The sequence below is a fragment of the Gekko japonicus genome, unplaced genomic scaffold (genome assembly GCF_001447785.1).
Source record: "Gekko japonicus isolate JY-2015 unplaced genomic scaffold, Gekko_japonicus_V1.1 scaffold373, whole genome shotgun sequence".
Lineage (NCBI taxonomy): Eukaryota > Metazoa > Chordata > Lepidosauria > Squamata > Gekkonidae > Gekko > Gekko japonicus.
In genome coordinates this window covers 435,505-449,466 of record NW_015167542.1, presented here as the reverse complement: position 1 = coordinate 449,466, position 13,962 = coordinate 435,505, and the positions used below count along the sequence as shown (strand labels likewise).

Below are 13,962 nucleotides of genomic sequence, written 5' to 3'. Positions count from 1 at the left end.
GTGAGTGATGCGAGCAGACAATGTCACCCGCGTAGGGAAAAACGTGCTCACTCTGCACGCTTGTCAGAGGGCATGAGAAGAGCTTCTGGGCCATGGCAGAGAGGTCTGGCCAGACCGCCTCATTCAGGGCCCAGTAGCTCAGTGGACACATCGTCTGTGGGTCATAGGGCTCCGTAAAGTACTCCCTCACCATCGTAGCCGCTGTGTCCTCTCTCGTGCGCCTGCCGCTCCCAGGAGAGGGGCCAAGAATCCGCCCAATGAGTGCCATCTCAACACTCATCGTGGTGGGAGCCTCGGGGGGGGGGACACTGCCTAGCGGGGGTGGTGGTGGAGGAGGAACAGCAGTGGAGCTGCTGGCACCCCCCCTCTCCCTCAGCTCATGGCAACGTGGCCCTCTTGGCCTGCATGTGCTCAACTTGCTGGGAGAGCTCATCTCGCCATTGAGTGAACTTGTTGACCCACTCGGCGATCCTGCCCTCGATGCACAGGTCACACATGGTTGCCATCATGTAGACCTTCTGCTGGAGGGTAGACCAAAAGCGCTTCTCGATTCCGCTTTGCAGCCTTCTCACCAGCGTGCACACTACTGGAACGATGTCTGCATGTCCTGCAGCTGGCTCCAGAAACGAGGCCAAGTCCTCACGGGCCGTGTGGACCATGGGGATGACCAGAGCCAGACTTACCGTGTCAGATGAGAGCATCTCTGTGTAGCTCTTAAAGGGCTTAAGAACGATCACAGTCTGAGAGATGGTCAACCAGTCCTCCTGGCTCTCTTCCCGAATGACCCTGCTCTCAGAGATCAGGACAGTCAGGGCACTCTCCTGCTCCACTAAGCATTCAAGCATGACACAGGTGGAGTTCCAGTGAGTGGGAACGTTGCCTAGCAGGTAGTGCTCTGGCACACCTACCAATGCGGCAGATAGAGGTCCTTTGTAGTGCAAGAGAAGTGACTCACAATGTGCCGGCATTTCTGGAGGAGATGCTGGAAATCACAAGTCACAGCGTCCAGATTAGGCTTCTCCGCAGAACCCAACCCCAGAGCATCCTTCATCACGAGGTGAATCAGGTGGGCCGCACAGTAAATGCATATCAGGCCCAGTTGCCCTGCCGCTGCCCTAAGATTCTGGCCACCATCGGTCACTATGAAGCCCTTGGTGATGTCCCTGCCTACCCACCCTACTAACTGTCTCTGGATGGTGGCCGAGATGTTGTCCACTGTGTGCGACCCATTGAACTTCTCGATATGAAGCGGAGCCTTGCAGCAGCCGGCCCAGCGGCCCTGACCCTCCCACACCCAAAACTTCACTGAGTTCCCACCAGTGTGCAGTCAATGAAAGGTACGAATTGTGCGCCTGACAGGAGACCCAGATGTCGGATGTGAAGTGCACATATCTCCTGCGAGTGCGGGACAAGTGTGCCTTCACGTGGTCCCTGGCAGCCCTGTACAATGAAGCCATCACAGTCCTGCTCAGTGTGGTGCGAGAAGGAGGCGTGTACCAAGGATAGCCATCATGCGGAAACCCATGTCTTCAACTGGGAGAAGGGGCACCCATCTAGAGCAAGAATCTTAGCAATGAGGTGAGTGACCCTCTTGCTGGCCTGTTGCTTCCCCCCCAGGCACTCTAGTGCCGACGTCGCCACACATCTCAGTCAGAGATGCTTGGCGTCCCTGCCCTGTCCCTACCATGGGGTTAAGTGCGTGGACTCTTTTTCAAGAACAGCTGTGCCAGAACTATGGCTTGCCCGAGGTCATCCAGCAGGTGCAAGTGAAGGAGTGGGAAATCAAACCCAGTTCTCCCAGATTAGAGTCCGTGCACTTAACCAATACACCAAACTGCCTCTAGTAGGTTTAGGTGAAGACAAACCTGGCCTTTTTTTGTTCTCCTACCACTGACCAGAATTTGTACAGGATGGAGTGACATACATTCAACTCACGCAAGTTTGTGCTATCAGAATTATTGGTGGAGCAAGTTTTTGCTATCAGAATTATTGGTGGACTTTAATTGGCTATACCAGAGGCCTATCCTATATAATAATAATAAACAAATATATAAGTATTTAGGATACAACATCTGGCCTTATACTGCATATGTATTTAACATTTTATGTTAATTTTTTTTTTGAATGTATGTCAAGTTTGTAATTTAGATTGTGACCACTGAGGAAGACCCTTTGGGGGGCCGAAACGTGTTTGGTTCAGTCGCACTGCACTAACCCATCTATGTATGAATGTTGAGAAGTTTTTTATGTCTGTATGTGAATATTTTAATGAGTCTATTTTTTAAAATGTATACACCTGAATAAATTTTGTATTTTCATAATATTTAGTGTTAGCTTAAACCTTGTGGATCCATACTAGTTAAAGGTAGAACAGCTAAAGCCCTATGCTGAAATTTATTTTAGAATATTCTGATTTATTGTTAAAAATAAACCTGAAACCTTTTTTTAAAGCCTATTTAACAGTGGTGCAGCTGAACCAGAAGCACAGACACAGACACAGACCCCCACGCCTAAGAAAGCCTAAAAAATCCACAAAAATATAACCTGCTAACTATAAAAATAAAACCTGCTAAATACAAATAAAATGTGCTAATAGAAAAATAAAACCTGCTAAAAGGCACAGAAACAGATAAAAGCAACTGAAAAGACAGAGCCTAGGCCCAGGTAGATGGCCTAACCCCCCCCCCCCCAAAAAAAAAACCCCAACTAGCCCAGAAAACACAAAGGCAACAGAACTTAAAGGCAACAGATGAGAACCTCAAAACTCAAAAGACAAGGACCAAAAACAGAGAGTCTAGGGGCCAGGCAGAACAGAAGGCCTAGTCACACCCCCCCAAAAAAAACCCAACCCAACTGGCCCACAAAACAAGGAACTTAAAGACAACAGAACCAAAGGGCAAGAACCTAGACAGAGAACCCCCCCAAAACCCCACAAAATAAGAACTAGTTGCAAAGTAACCAAGAACCAACCAAGGCAGAAGCAGTAACCCCCCCCCAAAAAAAGCCCCAACAAGCAAAGAATTAAAATAGCAAATCAATCACAGTAAAAAAAAATTAAACTGCAACTAAGGCACATGACCAAAAAACAGAGAGAGGCAGAATACTAAGCAGTAACCCCCCCAAAAAAACAAAGCCCCAACAAGCAAATAAATAAATAACCAAATCAATCACAGTAAAAAAAGGGAAATACAATAATCTAAAAGAGAATCCCCCTCCCCCCCAAAAAAAGAAAACAGGAAGAAAGGCCTGAGAGCCCCCCCCCCCACCAACACACCAAACCCAGGTCCCACCCCACCCCACAAGAAATAAAGAAAACTGTTTAAAAGTGCCCTAATTTTATTCAAACCGTATGATGTCTTCAGTCTTGATTGAAGGATCCGAAGTCCACAGGCAGCACTGGGAGGAAATTAGGCTCAAGGAGCAGGGGCTAGTTCTAGCAGAAGCCAGCCAGCCATGCACAATTTCCAAGCCAATCTCTCTCTGTCACCACCACCACCAGCAGAAACAGCAATGGAGTCAGCCAGCCAGAGAGTCTCCTTTTATACTCTCTGGGCATACACAGAAGGATTTCAAAAAGGAACAACCTTCTGTGATTCGCCAGAGAGCAGATGCCAAAATCCTATTTTCCACCAGTGCTCCTTCCCTGGGAAAGGAGCAAGCTAGCAGCTGGGCGGCCAACAGCAAAAGCAGCCTTGCAAAAAGTTGCAAGCTGCAGTGCATTTTGAAATGCATTGCAGTGATTGGCTGTGACGTGGAAAAGAGGGGGAAACAGTGGGAAAACACTGTTTCCTGGCACCCTTTAAACCCCGTTTAAACCCCGTTTAGAGGCCGTTTTTTGGCATTCAGAAAAAAAACCTGATTTTTGTGTGTGTTTTTTTTGTGGATATCCGAAAAGCAAAAAAACCCTGAAAAGACTTGTTTCGGGGTGGGTGGGTTCGGATTCGGAAAATCCAAATGCCCAACCCTACTCCAGATGACAGAAATCAGTTCTACAGAGAAGATGGCGGCTTTGGAAGGTGGACTCTATGGTATTATGCACCGCTGAGGTCCCTCCCCTACTTAAACCCCACCCTGCCCAGGGTCCACCCCCAAATTTCCACACATGTCATTCATTCATTATTATTATTTCAATTTATATCCTGCCTTGCCGGACAAACTGGCTCAAGGCGGCTAACAAACATTAAAATACAATAAACAATAAATATCCCAAGTGGGAGCTGGCAACCTTATTCTCACTCTATGCCCTCATTGCATTGCTGCTGCTGCTGCTGCTGCTGGAATCCTGAGGAAAGGTGGCAGCTTGTGGGTGCCTCGCAGGGAGATGAGAGACAGAGAGGTCTGTTTGGGAATTCCTGGATATTTGGTGGCAGAGCTTGGGTTGCGGAGGGGAAGGAACTCAGCAGGGATATATGATTAGGGCTGCCAAGCCTCCTGCTAGCAGCCCTAGTTGCCTGCTGCCGCTCCAAGTCTTCATCTACTTGGTTTGAATCATGCTGTTTATGTAGAGAAGAGTGGGGTGCGAAGGATTCTGTCATAAGGGCAAGAAGTACGTTGCTAACCTCCAGATGGCACCTAGAGACCCCACACACACACTATAACAATTCCTCTCCAGCTGACAGTAATCAGTTCCCCTGGAGAAAATGGCTGCTTTGGAGGGTGGACTCTATGGCATTACACCCTGCTGAGGTCCCTCCCCTCCCCGAGCCCTGCCCTGTTCAGGATCCACCCCCAAAATCTCCAGGTATTTCCTCACCCAGAGCTGGCAACCGTAGTGAGAAGCTAGAGGGGCTGACCTATGCAGGTCCCTTGCAGAGTTATGATTGTGTGAATGTCTGTGGTGAATTCCGCTTTGTCTGGTCACAGCTTCCCTCTGGTTGTGCTTCACAACAGGTGCGTGTGGTTTGCTGTGTGGCCCCTGCCTGGAATGTAGCATTGCAAGTCGTTATGGGGAGTGCTTTTGCTTTCCGCTCCTGTTGGGATCCACCTTAGCATTAAGAGTTGGGACCAGAGAAAGATACAAAATACATGTAAGTTGGTGTATATTTTCTTTTCTCCAGCTCTCATAAAGCAGCGGGCTACAGGCATCAGATTTTATCCTTCTCCCTCTGCTTCATGGCCAGTTGATGCTATTGCTGTAACTTAAAATCTGTCATGGCAGGTTGCACTTTAGTATAGTAATGCATGCCAACAACTAGCGAGGACCTAAAATATTTGCAGGGGTGAAAAGTTTACTTTGAGCACAGCATAAAACCTTAACAGCAGTACCTGCCTGCCACATTCCTGACCTTTCTAAAGATCTGACATCTCTACTCCATTTGGGGGCAAAGATTTTTCCCCCCTGTTAGCTTGGTGCCTTCTTAAAGTCAGTGCTTTTTTTGTACAGAAAAAAGTGTTTGTACTCATATATTAAGTTGTGCCAATTTCCATCAATTACCCACTCAGGAGAGTCCTGAAAATAGGTGACAGTACTCAGTACTGAGTACCATCACAAAAAAGTACTGAGTACCATCACAAAAAAGAACAAATGCATCAAACCTTTGAAATGGGCTCTTTTTAGGCACAGATGAGAAGGCAGCATTGTTTTATAAGGGCATATCAGCACCAAGCGAACACTTATGTTTTTAAAGCAATGGATAAGAGCAGTTTGTTGCAGTGGCAGAACTGCATTGCTCAAGAGTTTATGCAGAGGGGAAAAAATGTTCATTTGCTATACAATTAGGAAGATGGAAAACAAAAGTCCCCTGTAACTGTAGAATCTGTGTTGAAATATACTGCCAAGCCTGACCTTCTGACCTGTTACTGAGTCCTCTTGAGTTTTCAGCAGAAATTAAGGAAGCTAGAGGTGTTTTCTCCATAACTTATTCAGAAAGTTGCAACATGAAAATTTGTGGAAAGGGTAGCAAGCATGTTCGGAAGTTAGGTCGGCCCTGGAGTTATCCCAGAATTACAGCTGATCTCCAGATTACAGAAACCAGCTCTCCTAAAGAAAATGGCAGCTTTAGGGGGTGGACTGTATGACCCTAAGTCCCTGATGATCTCCCTCCCTTCTCCAAACTCCACCGTCCTCACACACTGCTTCCAGATCTCCAGAAGCTTCTCAACTCAGGGTTGGCTACCCTAGGATATGACGACAAATTTGGGCCTTACTGAGGCATATTTGAATAGGAATTTATGTCCATTTGGCGTTTAGGGCCAAACTAGATATGACCCATGGATCCATTATAAGCCCCTGTTTTTTAATGCTAAAAGTAGTCTGAGTGTGTAAAAGAGAGCCGATATGGTGTAGTGCTTGGAGTTTCAGATTAGGATCTGGGAGACCCAGGTTTGAATCCCCACCCTGCCATGGAGGCTTTGCTGGGTGACCTTGAGCTAGTCAAACACTCTCAGCTGAACCTCACAGGGCTATTGTGAGGATAAAATGGAGGAGAGGAGAATTCTGTAAGCCACCTTGGGTCCCCATTGGGGAGAAAGGCAGGGTATAAATGAAGAAAATGAAAAAAGAGAGTTTCAGATTGGGACTTTGGTGCTGGGAGAAGGAGGCTTAACTCTATGTCTCGGGCCGTTCTCCTAGTCTCATTTTCCCTCTCCCCCAGCCGCCATTTGCTTCCCTGCGGGAGACATATAGTATGTTTATTTTCTCCCCAGTGCAAATTGCTGTTGGGTGGGGCAATCCGCACTGGGAAAATGATGGTGATGCAGAAAAGATTAAACCTTCTTTCCAGTGCCATAGAGTGCACTCTCCAACACTTCCACTTTCTCCAGGGGAACTGATCTCTGAAGTCTGGAGATGAGCTGTAATTCCAGGGGATCCCCAGGTCCCACCTGGAGTCTGGCATCCCTGTCTAGCTTTGGATTTCCAGCACTGAACAGGCAGCTGAACTAGATGGTCTATAAGACCCTTCTAGCTCTGTGACTGTATCTTCTGGGGCAGCAAAACGCTTGGCTCTTGAGCAAACTGAAGTTTCAAAAGCATTTATCCAGTCACATAAGTATGACATGGCCCAGGAACACGTCACTGGCACCTATGATGGGCTGGGCAAAGGGTGGGGAACCAGTGCTAGGCTGCTAGCTCAGCCGAAGTTGCATGTGGAATACATTTGTGATATATGCTGTAATGGAGTACATCTAATCCTCATGCAAAAAATATGTTACTACCCCCTTAGTTGTAAGCAATAAGGGCCAATTTAAATGGAATGCTGGCGAGATAAAAACACGAACTGGATGCACTTTGTTCTTGCACAGCATCTCATTTAAATTGGACTGCTGTCCATGCAAAGCAGCTACCTGTTAGCACACCAGAGACTGGTAGGATGGGCAAGTGGTGTGCTAACTAAGCCTTTGTATCTGGCTGTGCCCAGGTAGCAGCCCAGTTTGAACAAAGAGCTGTTAGAATGCAAAGCCCCACTAGCCTATTCGAACGGACCCTCTGATTCTGTGTCAAGTGACTTGTTGCTACTTTTATATGCATGGAATTGGGAGTGAAATACACATCAAAGCACACACCACTGTATCATGTTGTCACTGAAGCTGTGCGGAGTAAGAGGGATTGGCCTGGTGTGTCTCCCTGGGGCAGCAGATGGATCCATGTTCCTTCACTCACTTCAACACATTCCATTTGACTCCCCATCCAGGACAAGACCAGGTACGATCAGCATTGCTACCCCTCTGGTTATGGAAGTTCTTAACTTGGAGGAGTCCGGAACACCTCCCCCTCCCTGTTGATTCCCCTGGTGGTGCTTCCTTGACCATGAGGAGGCTGTTGCCTGGATGAGCAAGCTTGTGTGAGACTATAAACACCGTGTTACAGTTTAAAAGGCTGTTGTTCAAAGACTTCATTCAAACAGAAGAACAAAATTGTAATAGATGCTGTTGACCTGGCATAAAAGTGGTACAAAAACACTGGAGGAGGGCAGGGTTTGGGGAGGGGTCTCAATAGGGTATAAAGCCATAGAGTCCACTCTCCAAAGCAGCTATCTTCTCCAGGGGAACTGATCATGGTCCCTTGGAGATCAACTGTAATAGCAGATCTCCAGGGACCACCTGGAAGTTGGCAAACTGTAGGCAAAAGGTGATCAGGGGCCAAAGAGTGTGAAGTAGGCTGCTCTGTGCAGAAGCAAAGAGGTGGAATGGGGGCTTGGCATGCATGGGGAGTGCTCGGGTGCTGCTGGGCTGGAATTTAAACTGCACGTGGATTCAGCCAAAGAAAAGCAGTGGCGTTGTCTGAGTCAAAACAGAGAGAAGGCCAGCAAAGTGAAATAAGCAGAACTCCCTAGAGCAGTTAGCTAAACTTATTGCCCTGCTTCTATGCTCCTTGACCTTCCTCTGAATCTAGCAGCAGCCATGACTCCTCTTGCATGAGGGCACGTATTCCATTAGCAGCAGCTATGGCTGCTGAATGAGTCCAGGAAAAGCATGTTTAAGTGCCTAGATATATTTTGGGCTTCTGCTCACCCCCCCCCCCCAGGCTAAAGACAGAAATAGTCCCATCTCCTCCATTTCTTTTTCTCTAAAGCAAGCTGCAAGTTCAAGGATACCCAAATCAATTAACTTCCACCATTTGGGCCACAGGCCTCTGCTTAAACTAGGGCTGCCAGATCCCCCTGGGGTGGATGGGGGTGGGCTGGTTTTAGGGGCCCCTGATTCGCTAGCCCGGATCTGGCCTGTCATAGAGTTAGTTTCTCTGAGAGGAGTGCATAAGGGAACCTTATGGGACTTTTTATAAGCAACTGTTTTCACAGATGCTCAAGTGGACCCATAAGTACACATCCAGGCAATGTTGGTCTTCAGGCAACATCACTCCAGCATCCTAGAATCCTGAAAAGCTTTCTGACCACAAGGAACCTGTTAACAACTTTGCCCAACCAACCCCAGTCTCAAATAGCCTTATGCCAGTTTGGTGTGAGAGCCAGTTTGGTGTCGTGGTGAAGTGCGCAGACTTTGATCTGGGAGAATCGGGTTGGATTCCCCACTCCTCCACTTGTAGCTGCTGGATGACCTTGGGCAAGCCATAGTTCTGTCAGAGCTGTCCTTAAAAGAGCAGTTTTGGAAAGAGCTCTCTCAGCTCCACCTACCTCACAGGGTGTCTCTTGTGGGATGGGGTAGGGAAAAAAGGGGTTTGTAAGCTGCTCTGAGACTCCAAGTGAAGGGTGGGGTATAAATCCAATCTCTTCTTCTTCTTCTCTTCTACCTTCATACTTCAAAGACTGTTTCTTCAGTCCCATCCCAGGTAGGTGGAACACTGATGACTCTTCCGGGGCCCCAGAATGACCATCATCAGGGGATACATTTATTTATTTTATTTAAAACATTTATTAGCCACCTTTCTACCTTGCAGAACTCAAATGACAATTATTAAAAATGTACACAAGATCAACATTTAAAATCACAATTAGAACTGCCAATAAATAGGAAATGATATTGGCCAAATGCAGGCCTCAATAAAACCATTTTCAACTGCCTCCTGAAGACTGAAACTGAATGGGCCAGGCATGCCTCCCTGGGGAGGTTGTTCCATCATTGTGGAACGAAAACATTGTAAAGAACTATAGAAAGGAAGTGTTCTGTCTCATCGAGGGGTACCACAGCCAAATGGCAGCAATAACACAATAGCTGTATTGGGGGGTGGGGGGAAGCTCATTTGTGCATCATGTCCAAAATACACATCCGTAAAATACAGTAAAAAAAATCCTGCTTGTTTAAAAATATAGCTATCACTACAGCCTATGAACTAAGGAAAGATTTTGATATGTGAGCCAGTGGTTAAGAGCATCAGCCTAGGATGTGGGAGACCCCTGTTTGAATCCCCACTCTGCCAAGTTAGTTCAAGCCAGCCACCCATTCTCAGCCTAACCTACCTCACCGGGCTATTGAGGATAAAATGGAGAATAGGTATTGTAAGTACCTGTATTGGAGTATGGATTCTTTGGATGCACATGGGGGAGGCAAGCAGGGTATAGGTGTTGAAATAAATACATTCATTCTAATGTGATGAGGTTCTGTTTTTGTCTCTCCCACCCCCCACTCCTCCAGGGAACCCTATGTGAAGACTGGATGTCAGTTCACTGCTGCTGGCCTTTTGCAGTCTGTCAAGTGGCTCGAGAAATGAAAAGGAGACCTGTCTTCCAGGTCTACGAAATAAACCCATTATCTCCTCCTCCTTCCGTCAAAGATGCTCTAGTTTGAAGAAAAATAATCTTTCATATGTGAAACTTCTTGTGTCACGGTCCTTTCCCTCCTTTTCCCCGCAATGACAAAACATGGCTATTTATGGAAATAAAAATGCATTCATGTGTCACAGCAATTCCCCCCTCCCCTTGTGTTCCTGTCAGAAAGGCGTAAGTGTTAGAGCCACTGACAACACTAGAAGTAGCTGAAGTGCCAGAGCAAAGCCATGTTAGTGGTGTGGGTTAAAGTGGTTTGCTGACACTGGGCTTTTATGGATGCATCTGCATGGATGTCTATGGAATCAGAGTTGTCCTTGCAGAGTATCTGAGGTCCTGCAAGCCACAGGCAACCTTGTGCTGTTCTTCTTCCCCATCTGTCATGTAGGGATCAGAGCCATGGACATTCAGAAATCATTGCAAGCTGAACTCACTCATCAGTTTTTTTTATTCGGCTCTTTAAAGTGGTTCTTTTCTCATCTGGGAGGAAAAAAACACCCTATTACATTTATTTCATGGGAGCTACAAACAGTTAATCTTATACATTATAATTTTATACAATAAAAAAACCTCGCTAAATCCTTCACACATCCTCTACTATCTATATTATGTATATACATATAGATATAAATCTCTTATAAAGATATAAATTTCTTATAAAGTGCCCAGAGCACAATTAGGATAGCTGAACATAGAAAAATACTAAATTGGATCCTGCCAGCTTCCTGCTGGTACAAGAGGGAAGAGGGGGAAATCTGGCCCCTCTTCCCTACAGCGCCCCCCCTGTCCCATGCTCCTTGATGGTCATACAGGTCCCCTGAACCTTGGAGCAGACTTTTAGTGTCAAAAGGAGCTTCTGGGGAAGGGGAAAGTGGGAGACAATCTGCTTCTGCCAGTGGAAATCTTAAAGGATCCAGCCCAACCTTTTATTTTCTGTTTGGTCCTACTTAAAGATCTAATGCATCTGCTTAAGTTTTTAGTAAAGAGATCTTATGGATTCCTGTTAAATGTTATGACATTGTGAACTGTAATTACATAACATAAATTAATTTATGTAATTAAAATGTAATTAATAACATAAAGTAGTGGTGGGAGAGAGGGGTGGGCTTACCAAACACCACTGCTGAGTTGTGAAGGGGGGACACCAGTCTACTTGATCAAGGTGCTTTACAGTTGGCTGTGTAAATGGGTGCAGGCCTAGGAGAAGGTCATACAACTTTAATGTATATTTCAATTGCTGGAGACACTTTGTGGCTAAATTTTTGGCGGCTGTGGTAAAATCATGTAATTCAGGTAGTAAACCTTAGCTTCTCTTTTAGTGTGTGGGGGCTTGCTGTTTATGACTTTTGTCAAGAAAACAGAAATTAAGAAGAAGAATTGCTGGAGACAGATATAGGTAATAAAGGGAGAAACATCACTCAGCGTGCAAGGCAGATGGTTAATTTCTCCAGTGGGGGAAGGAGGCAGGGAAATGCTTCCCCTTTGGGCCATCATAAAATCGACATATTTGTGCATGCTTCCCTTTTTTTGTCAGTCCAAAAGTCTGAAGAGGAAACCCTGCTGCATCTCTTTGCATTACTTTACTATTATTGTTAACTAAGTGGCTACGATCGTATGTAGGGCCTTATGGAACCATCATGGTTTTGCTACTGCATTTTTGGAGAAACAAAGCATGGGCAAAGAACTGGTTAACACAGTTTCCTTCTTTTATAAAAAATCAAGGAGCAATGACTGAAGTTTCAAGCTCAAGGGGTTAATTGCTTCAGGACTTCTGGGTCCTTGAGTAGCTACACAGCTACCCAGGCAATTACATCTGACAAACAATCAGATGCAAATTCTCCAGTCAGCTCAAGCGTTTCATTAACTAACTATATGCAACAAGTTTAAATTGTGCTCATCGTGAACCTGAGCTACTGCCTCTTATCAAGCCATTCTTCCCCAAGTGCTATGCTTCTGCAAGGCTTCTTTGGCTCCATTTCCAGTGAACAAATTAGAACTGCTCGAGAAAGAAAGCTCTCCACATTAGGAAACCAATATGTCAAAACAATATGGCAACTGCACATATGCATTTTGACGCTTATGTATAAGGAAGTGATTGGCTGCTGCTTCCCAGAATATACAACGGCCAGATGTGAAGCCGTCTAAGAGTACACAATGCTGCTCTTGGGGGGGCTATTATACCAACTAGAGGCCCACCAATTGGGGGTCTTTCTGTTCTGCCTGTTATTTCTCTCCAAAAGTGCATGAGAACTTATTACCATTCCTTGTTCTTCCCTTCCCTCATACAGGACGAGGTAGTTATTCAGTAGGAAAGTGGGTGTATTTTGTAGCTTTTAGAAAAGATCCATCACTGTAAAACATGTCCACCCCCCCACTAAACTCCTCTCATCCATCTTGCTCTATTTTGGTCTTTCTAAGGAGCTTATCACCATGGCATCAAAGCACTGAAGCATCCTGCACAAGCAAATCCTGCTTTATATATCTCCTGCCCTGGCTCAAAATAGCTCCTTGCTGTTCCACAAAAAGCACCTCTTTCATCAACTTTCTCCCCTCCTCTCATCCATACTGCTCTTAAATTCACATGACTGGAGGAAACCAAAGCCTCTCTTCCCCCCTCAGCCTCAGTGGTGCAAGGGAGTGTGCAGAAACATATTCTAATGCAGTCATAACACACCGGTGAGGAGAGGACTGCAGACAGCATTCAGCTGCTTGTTTTGATGGTCAAAACTGATACTTGTCCTCTAGATTACTTGAGACTTCTTTTCCCCTTGGTAGTTTTCAGAGAGGGATGGATGTACTTCAATAAACATAGCTCTCGATATCTTCATCCACATAGTCTTTAGCCAAGCATCCATCCCACAGCTCTTACAACTGCAGGATCACCAAGGACTAGCAGGTTAAGTATGTAGCCTATGAGCCTGCAGCAAACTAACTACACACTCTTAGGTGGGTGTGGCATGAGCCATTGTGTGCCCCCCCTGAAATTCTGGCATATTGGAGATGGATGTGGTGCCATCACAGTGGCAGCAACAACATTAGCCTGGTTCTGTGCACTGCTACATTGTGCCAGCCAGGCAAGGAACAATTTACTACTTGTTGTTAATGCAAACTTAGCAGGCATGGAACAGACACGTTCTTTGTATGTGTTCAACCTTATCTAGTTACCCTGAATATTGCTGGTATGAGCTTTCAACTAAGCAGTTTATTACTAAGTGTCTAAACTGCAGTCTAGATTTCTGACCCAAATGTCCACCTGGCACTTGCTGACCTTGTATAATAGCAAGCAAAGTACATAATGTGGAATGGGTGTGTGTTAAAATTCTTTAAAAAGTGGATGCCAGCTTGGCTTCTATCTCTAATTGTTATTTTAGGAGTTCTGGACCTGTGCAGCTCTTATAGCTGTCCTTGGGAGCGTATGGATTCTAAACAGTTCTGAAAAGCCTAGTCCTCAGGGCATGTCTGAAATACCTCAGCAGGACGGGTTAAACTTAGGACACGGACAAGGCTTAGTATACAGGATTTAGTATCTTTCTATTCAGCTATCTTTGTTAACCCCTCAGAGCAAACAGGAGTTATTCCTATAATCCCTTTCTGATTCGTATCCAGAGGGTAAGTATTGTAGCAGTATTTCTCCTACTACTGTAGGTTAACTTTGACTATTATTTTTGTTTACCAAAAGATACTTGGAAACAAGCTTTCAGCTGGCTCTCACACCATCCACAGTAAGGTGGCTTGAGAGCTTTAGACATTTCTTCTCCCTGTGCCTTTTCAGGGGGTTTCTAGTACCTCATGAGAGGAGATA

The 13,962-nt window shown here is 45.7% G+C and overlaps 1 protein-coding gene across 1 annotated transcript in view; it reads right to left on the bottom strand.

The window, feature by feature from the left end:
• Positions 1-10,196: 10,196 nt before the first annotated feature.
• Positions 10,197-13,962, bottom strand: part of SH3RF2 (SH3 domain containing ring finger 2) — a 95,938-nt gene continuing 92,172 nt past the window's right edge. Inside the window, exon 10 of the mRNA XM_015413606.1 lies at positions 10,197-10,640. The gene's annotated coding sequence lies outside the window, so the exon portion shown is untranslated. The remainder of the gene's footprint in view (positions 10,641-13,962) is intronic.